Source organism: Xenopus tropicalis, chromosome 6 (genome assembly GCF_000004195.4).
Source record: "Xenopus tropicalis strain Nigerian chromosome 6, UCB_Xtro_10.0, whole genome shotgun sequence".
In the NCBI taxonomy this organism is placed as follows: domain Eukaryota; kingdom Metazoa; phylum Chordata; class Amphibia; order Anura; family Pipidae; genus Xenopus; species Xenopus tropicalis.
In genome coordinates, this window is record NC_030682.2 from 50,114,859 (window position 1) to 50,123,001 (window position 8,143).

Below are 8,143 nucleotides of genomic sequence, written 5' to 3' on the forward strand. Positions count from 1 at the left end.
GAGGATTCATATTTAGTGAGGTTGATGTATTTGCAAAATAAATCTGTCTGTACCACTCAGTGAGCAGTAATTATTTCCAGGAATCTATGATCTACAAACAGCTTGTGGGTAAGGTTACCCATGACTCACTGAAATATGTATGTTATAATAAATAATGTGCCCTCTCTTGAAAAATATGAGGATAATAGAAGTCACCTAATATGGAATTGATAGTGGCTTATAGTATAATTATATATTACAACAGGGGGTGCAATATTCACCGGATATACTCCACTATACCACAGCCCACTTTCATTTTTGGTGATTGTACTCATATGCGCATCCTTCTGCCTCTTCCATTATACTGCAGCCCAATTAAAATCTGCTCCATTTTGGTAGTTTTTAGCTTTTGTTTGTCATTTTGTTGTAGGGTTGGGCAAAAATCTAAAACTGGAGTTAATATGTTTGTGAATTGTGTTAAGTGACTTTATACTGTAACCAAATATTTTAATTCAGTGTTCAAAAAACTTCACCACTTTTAGTAAAGCCCCAGAGCCCTTTCTGTACAGTTTGCTATCTTTGATTATTGATTAACTGATTAGTTAATTAGACTCTCATGTTCACAGTCAGCTGCACCTCCAAATATGTAATTTTATTTCTAATTGCATTCCTATACACAGGCCTGAACTGGGATTCAAAATAGGCCCTGGCATTTCACGTACTCAGAAGTCCAAAGAGCCCCCTACTGGCCCACTAGTGACTGTTTATAGCACCTAGTAACCCCTCTGACCTTTGCCAGAACCCACAGATTGTCAGTCTGGGCCTGCCTATCCTCCATATTCCATGCCAGTCTCCAGTCATTTACAGTGATATAGAAATCTGCAATACTTGCTTCACCTTACCTCTCCAGTTTTTAAAAAGCATTAATTCCAGCAACCTATTCCCCTTAACTGAAACCAATGACCTAAAAAAAAAAAACAACCTAACTTAGTTTTACTAGGTTGTAGTTTTTACTACTTTTCCTCTTCTTCTCTCTGTAATAAGTAATATTATAGGAACCTTATTCCTTTTTCCGTTCTTCCCAAAATCTAAATGTTTCTCACTTGTGCCCTGTGGGATGCCACTGGCCTTAGATTGTAAGCTGGAACAAGTAGGGCTTTACTTGTATTTGTTCATATGTAAGATGCTTACATTATTGTATTATACAGCACTATGGAATAGGTTAGGCTATATATACTTAATAATATTCATATGCCAGGAATGTAGTAAGTGTAATGCCATGATCTCTTTTCTGGCCCTCCAAAAAAATAGACTTGTAAAAAATAGATACACTTGTAACAAACACAGAGAAGAACTGAAAGGTGGTAACTTTTTTTTTTCGTAAATGTGGAATGTTTTTTTTTTTATATAATTAACAAATAGATATGTTGTTACTTTGGTTTTAGAGCATGTCTATGTAGTGCTGGAAGATACTGGATGGAATGTTTTAGGGAACCCAAATGATTGCCCTTCATCAAGGGACTATATTAAAGGAATACTGTCATGGGAAAACATGTTTTTTTTTCAAAATGCTGATACATGGTGATGTTTATAGAGCTTCTGCAGCAGAATCCTGCATTGAAATACGTTTTTCAAAAACACATACAGATTTTTTTTTATATTTAATGCCGCCCACTCATTTCCTGCTGCGCGAAGAACTCTGCAGAGAGGACCCAGGACCCCTCCAGACATCGATGCGTCCATCTATCTCCAGGACAGGTAAGTTGCTTTTATTTGCACTACTACACACACATATAACACACAATTTAGCACAGTTTGTTTTTTTTCATTTTGCACTCATATATACACTTAAACACAACTTTTAGATGTGTACACACAGGTATACACAGACACTCACAAACACTTTGGGTTCACATTGGGGTCCCTGCATGCCACACACTTAGGTAAACCTAAATATATTTGGTGTCGAACTGTTCAGTGGACCCCTGGCGGTCAAATTCAGGGTGTTGTATCTTGGTACAGGTATAGGACCCGTTATCCAGAACACTTGGGACAAAGGGTATTCCAGAAAAGGAGATCCAAATTAGGGAAAGACCCCTTAACTTAAGTCTACTAAAAAATCAATAAAACATTAATTAAACCCAATAGGATTGTTTTGCATCCAATAAGGATTATTTATATCTTAGTTGGGATCAATTACAAGGTACTGTTTTATTATTTGCAGAGCGATTTGACAAAATTGGAAAACTGGGCAGCAAACTGAAAATGAGGTTCAATGTGCAAAGTTATGCATTTTGGTAGAAATAATATAAACGCAAACTATCTACTGAATGGTAGTGTGTTGGGGGTTTCCTTAATGGAGAAGGATCTAGGGGTTTTTGTTGATAACAAGTTGTCTAATTCCAGGCAGTGTCATTCTGTGGCTACTAAAGCAAATAAAGTGCTGTCTTGTATAAAAAAGGGCATTGACTCAAGGGATGAGAACATAATTTTGCCCCTTTATAGGTCCCTGGTAAGGCCTCACCTTGAGTATGCAGTGCAGTTTTGGGCTCCAGTCCTTAAGAAGGATATTAATGAGCTGGAGAGAGTGCAGAGACGTGCAACTAAACTGGTTAAGGGGATGGAAGATTTAAACTACGAGTTTAGACTGTCGAGGTTGGGGTTGTTTTCTCTGGAAAAGAGGCGCTTGCGAGGGGACATGATTACTCTGTACAAGTACATTAGAGGGGATTATAGGCAGATGGGGGATGTTCTTTTTTTCCCATAAAACCAATCAGCGCACCAGAGGTCACCCCTTTAGATTAGAGGAACGGAACTTCCATTTGAAGCAGTGTAGGTGGTTTTTCACGGTGAGGGCAGTGAGGTTGTGGAATGCCCTTCCTAGTGATGTGGTAATGGCAGATTCTGTTAATGCCTTTAAGAGGGGCCTGGATGAGTTCTTGAACAATCAGAATATCCAAGGCTATTGTGATACTAATATTTACAGTTAGTATTAGTGGTTGTATATATAGTTTATGTATGTGAGTGTATAGATTGGTGGGTGTGGGTTGTGTGTGCTGGGTTTACTTGGATGGGTTGAACTTGATGGACTCTGGTCTTTTTTCAACCCTATGTAACTATGTAACTATTATTACAGAGAAAAAGATAATCAGTTTAAAATTGTTTATTATTTTATTAAAATGGAGTCTATGGGAGACGGGCTTTCTGTCATTTGGAGCTTTCTGGATAACGGGTTTCCGGATAAGAGATCCCATACCTCTACCTAATGCCATGTGGGAGATAAGATGCTGCAAAGTGGAAGCTTTGAGGTGATATTTAGAAATGTCATAAAAATTGCCAAATTTAATAAAGCTTTGCGGCTTGGTACTTTGGAGTAGAAAGACGGTTCCACCTATTCTGGATTCCCCAGAATCTGTTCTTTCCAAAATTTTCTAAACCTTCTGCTGATGGAATTTTTGGCCTTGAAATCTAAAGTATGCAGCTTTCTGGAGCAGTGCTTTGGAAATTTGGTAGTGTACTGCTGGGAGTTTTTGACCTATACAAGTGAGAAATCTCCATAAAACTATATATATTTGGTATTGGCACGTTCAGAAGACATGGGACTTTCCAAATCAGTTGTATTTTCATGCATAAAATAATTTTTGTTTCTGGTGTATGTGTTTATATTATGGAAAAAATGATTTTCTTTTTTAGACTTTTAGAAGCCTGTATCTTATTACAGAATTAGAATTACACAAAAATGTACCACATTTTGAAAGCTCGGGTTGTCCTGAAAAAAACAATATATTGTTTTTCCAACTTTAAAATTGTTTTTCATTTTTTTTTTTTATAGTTTACAAACTATTTGCTTTCCACTTTTACAGATTTCAAATGGGGGTCACTGACCCCCCACAGCCACAAACTATTGCTCTCTGCACTTACAAATGTATTAATATTGTTACATTGTATTAGTTATTTTACTATTACTATTTACTATTATCAGACCCTCTCCTATTCATATTGCAGCCTTTCATTTAACCCACTGTCTGGTTGCTAAGGTAAACAAGACCACAGCAGCCCAACAACAAAAAGCTAAATAACTGAAAAAACACAAAAAATAAAAACCAACTGCAAAATGACTCAGAATATTAATGTCTACATAATACTGAACTTTAATTTAAGGTGAACAACCCATTTAAGTTATAGACATTATGGAAATACTCCTTAGCTGAAACCCCCCACATATTCCAGATTTCACACCTGTATTGTATTTTAAAATGCCATTTGCAGTTATTCCAACCATAGTTACATAGTTACATAGGGTTGAAAAAAGACCATTGTCCATCAAGTTCAACCCATCCGAGTAAACCCAGCACACAACCTATACTTATCAATCTATACACTCACATACATAAACTATATATACAACCAGTAATACTAACTGTAGATATTAGTATCACAATAGCCTTGGATATTCTGCTTGTTCAAAAACTCATCCAGGCCCCTCTTAAAGGCATTAACAGAATCTGCCATTACCACATCACTAGGAAGGGCATTCCACAGCCTCACTGCCCTCAACCAGAATAGGTTACAGCAATTAAAAATGATATATACATCCTATGCTGCATGTGGCAGCTTTGTGAGAAGATCCTTAGGATGCTTAGCACAGCTGGGTTACTTAGCAACACTGATTTTTCCCCATCCTCAGGCTGTCAAATGCATCAATCATTAAAGAAAACACATTGCAAAATTAGCACAGTGGAAGCACAGGCTTGTTTGAGAACTATTAATGACACATGTGCAAGTGCTGAACTGCAGGACTGGTTGATTAAGATTTCCTATAGATATAGATAAATATAGATAGATACTATAGCTGATCAATGAAAGCTTAGGGACGGAAGGAAAGTGTCTGGCTGCATGCACATACAGTATAATAACATTCATCCAACAACTACTAGCAGCCTCTTCACAGATAACAGACACAAACATGGACTTTAAAGGCATCTAAAAAAAAAAACCCCACAAGTACTCTTTGTATGATCACAGGCTTTTCATAGTACATTTTACTGTTCAACATACAATTTAACATACAAACAATGTTGGCTGGTTAGTTATAATGTTAAGAATTAAGTAATCATGCACATTATACAATTCAATTTTGACTTGCTTTACATGATATATTGCAGTATGTGAAATCAAATTGTAATTACAAACAACCACCAAAAAATAAAGTAAAAAAGAAAAACTCTGGGAAAGCAATTTATCCAAATAAAAAGAAGCATGTTTACAGTATAAATAAAATAAAATAATGTCCAAGATGCACATTTGTATCTCAAGTACACAGAAGGCACTCACACCATCAAATCTACAAGAATAATCCTTTATTCAGTACTGATATCAACGCGTTTGATGTGTATATATACACATACACAGAGGTTCTTGGAAGTTTGTGGACCCTTTAAAATGTTCTATATTTTTATATGAACGAGACCTAAAACATCATCTGATTTTCAAACAAGTCTTAAAAGTAGATGAATAAAACATAGGTAAACAAATGAAACAAAAATTATTATATTTGGTCATGTATTTATTGAAAAAAAAAAATCAATAACATATCTGTGGCATAAACTGTATACAGTCAGCAATATTTCGGCGAGAGAGCAGTGGCTTTCTCCTTGCTACCCTGCCATACACACCATTGCTGTTCAGTGTTCTCCTGATGGTGGCGAATATCAACATTCGCCAATGTGAGACAGGCCTTCAGTTGCTTAGAAGTTACCCTGGGTTCCTTTTGTAACCTATTGGCCTTGCGACCACTTCTGGGTAGGGTAACAACAGACTTGAATTTCCTCCATTTTTACATAGTCTGTCTTACTGTTGATTGGTGGAGTAAAAGATAGTCTAGTAAAATTTTCCGGCTTTTTGGGCATCAACAACTTTTTTTCTGAGGTCCTAAGGCACCTCCTTTGTTTGAGCCATGATACACATCCACAAATGTGCTGTATTTGTAATCAGGCTTTGCTGGATCCCTGTTCTTTAAATAAAACAGGGTCTATCACTCACACCTGATTGTCATTCCATTGACTGAAAACACCAGACTCTGATCTCAACTTCAAATTATATGATAATCCTATGGATTCACTTACTTTAGCCACATGCAGATATGTCATTGGAGCAATAAATACATGACCAAATAAAAAATAATAATTGGTGTTTCATTTGTTTTACTAGATTTTTATCATCTACCTTTAAGAATTGAAAATTAGATGATGTTTTAGGTCACATTCATATTGTGAAAAAAATTCACAAACTTTAAAGAACCACTATGTGCACGTAGGCATACATGATTTCACAGATTGAGAGAAATCGTGACTGTCTGCCTATGACTTTCACGATTTCTGCCTGTATATATCTCTGTGAGCCTAAGGATGGGGGGGGGGAGGGGGTAAATTAGTCTTAAAGGAACAGTAACACCAAAAAATGAAAGAGCTTTCAAGTAATAAAAATATAATGCACTGTTGCCCTGCAGTGGTAAAACTGGTGTGTTTGCTACAGTAACACTACTATAGTTTATATAATAAGCTGCTGTGTAGCCACGGGGGAAGCCATTCAAGCTGGAAAAAAGGAGAAAAGGCACAGGTGACATAGCAGATAACAGATAAGTTCTGTAGAATACAATAGTGTTTTATCTGTTATCTGCTATGTGGCTTTTCTCCTTGGAATGGCTGCCTCCATGGCTACATAGCAGCTTATTTATATAAATTATAGTAGACTTTCTGAAGTAAACACACAACTTTTACCAGTGCAGGGCAGCAGCACATTATATTTTAGTTACTTTTATACACTTTCAATTTTTGGTGTTACTGTTCCTTTAATCTAAATGACAGGGACCATCATGGTTTCCTTTTTAGTCAGATATTTTGTTTTTATTTGGCACCTCAGTGATTATCTTTATGTAAAACCAACCGAATGAGCTCATGACAAAAAAGAACAATCATGCCTTCTTTTTTATTTTCCTTTTGGATTTATCTAATGGAAATATTAATAGCTGGAGGTATATTTATTTTACTTTTAGTCCCCCCCCCCCCAGCTTCTCTGAAGGTGTTACTTGCTTAGCTTGCAGTTTCAGCTTTGCTTGCTTCATCTTCCTATTGTGATATAGGTAAAAAAGCCAAAAAAAGGGACCTTGCAGTCCAAGGGTGTGAAATTATATGAAGCACATTTGTTCATACTCTGTATAGACACCATCAAATTTTACAGCATAGGTATTGCCTGTACTAAACACATTTCAGATAACATAGAATGTTGTTATACAGTAGAAACCCAATTTTAAGTTTTCCCGTAATAGATGTGGTTTTTTTTTGCGGCCGCATACAGGCACATGGTGTCTTCTCTACCAACCCCGGGATTTTGTGTTTTGGTGAAATTTACATTTGATGCCATCCTCTGGAAACTGTAAAGTTGGGTTTTACTGTATTTAGGTATCTGAAACATGTTAATATAGTCTTGATGGCTATATCACATACATACAAAACTAAAGCAGAGAGTCAACTTCTTTAAATGTTTCTACTGGTTGAGATATTTAGAGGGTAATATAATGAGCAAACTGAAGCCTAAATTGATATACTTCTACACTGCAACATATAAATTGGTCCATTAAAAGGATTAAATTATGCTCTATATTCAGCATCATTTACTATCAGACCCAGACTGGAAATCAGAAAGTATTTGCAAATGCAAGCAGTATTGAAGCCTTCAAGCACAGTGTGTTTATCAAAGTGCGTGGGTTTTAAGCCTCAATTCATTACAATGCAAAAGTTTTACAGCAACATTTCAGCAGCTATAAACATTTCTAAGTATAAATGCATTTGGAGAAAAGACACAAACTATAGACTAAAAATCCCAACCTCATTGTAAAATACACAGATAAAATAATCAAGAGTTTCAAATAATTCACTTTTATCATCTAAAAAAAAATTCCAAAGGTGTTTTTTTTTTTTTTTTTTTGTTAACCAGTTGCGAGGTTACATTTTTAATTTAAGTAGTATTTTATTACTCGTCAATTCTATTTAAGCCCTCACCAAATATTCTTGAAAAATTAACAAATGTACATATACATATTTGCACATACTTGGTTCGGCTGATTATGATCGGCTTGACCATAAAGGCTGACATTATTTGCAGC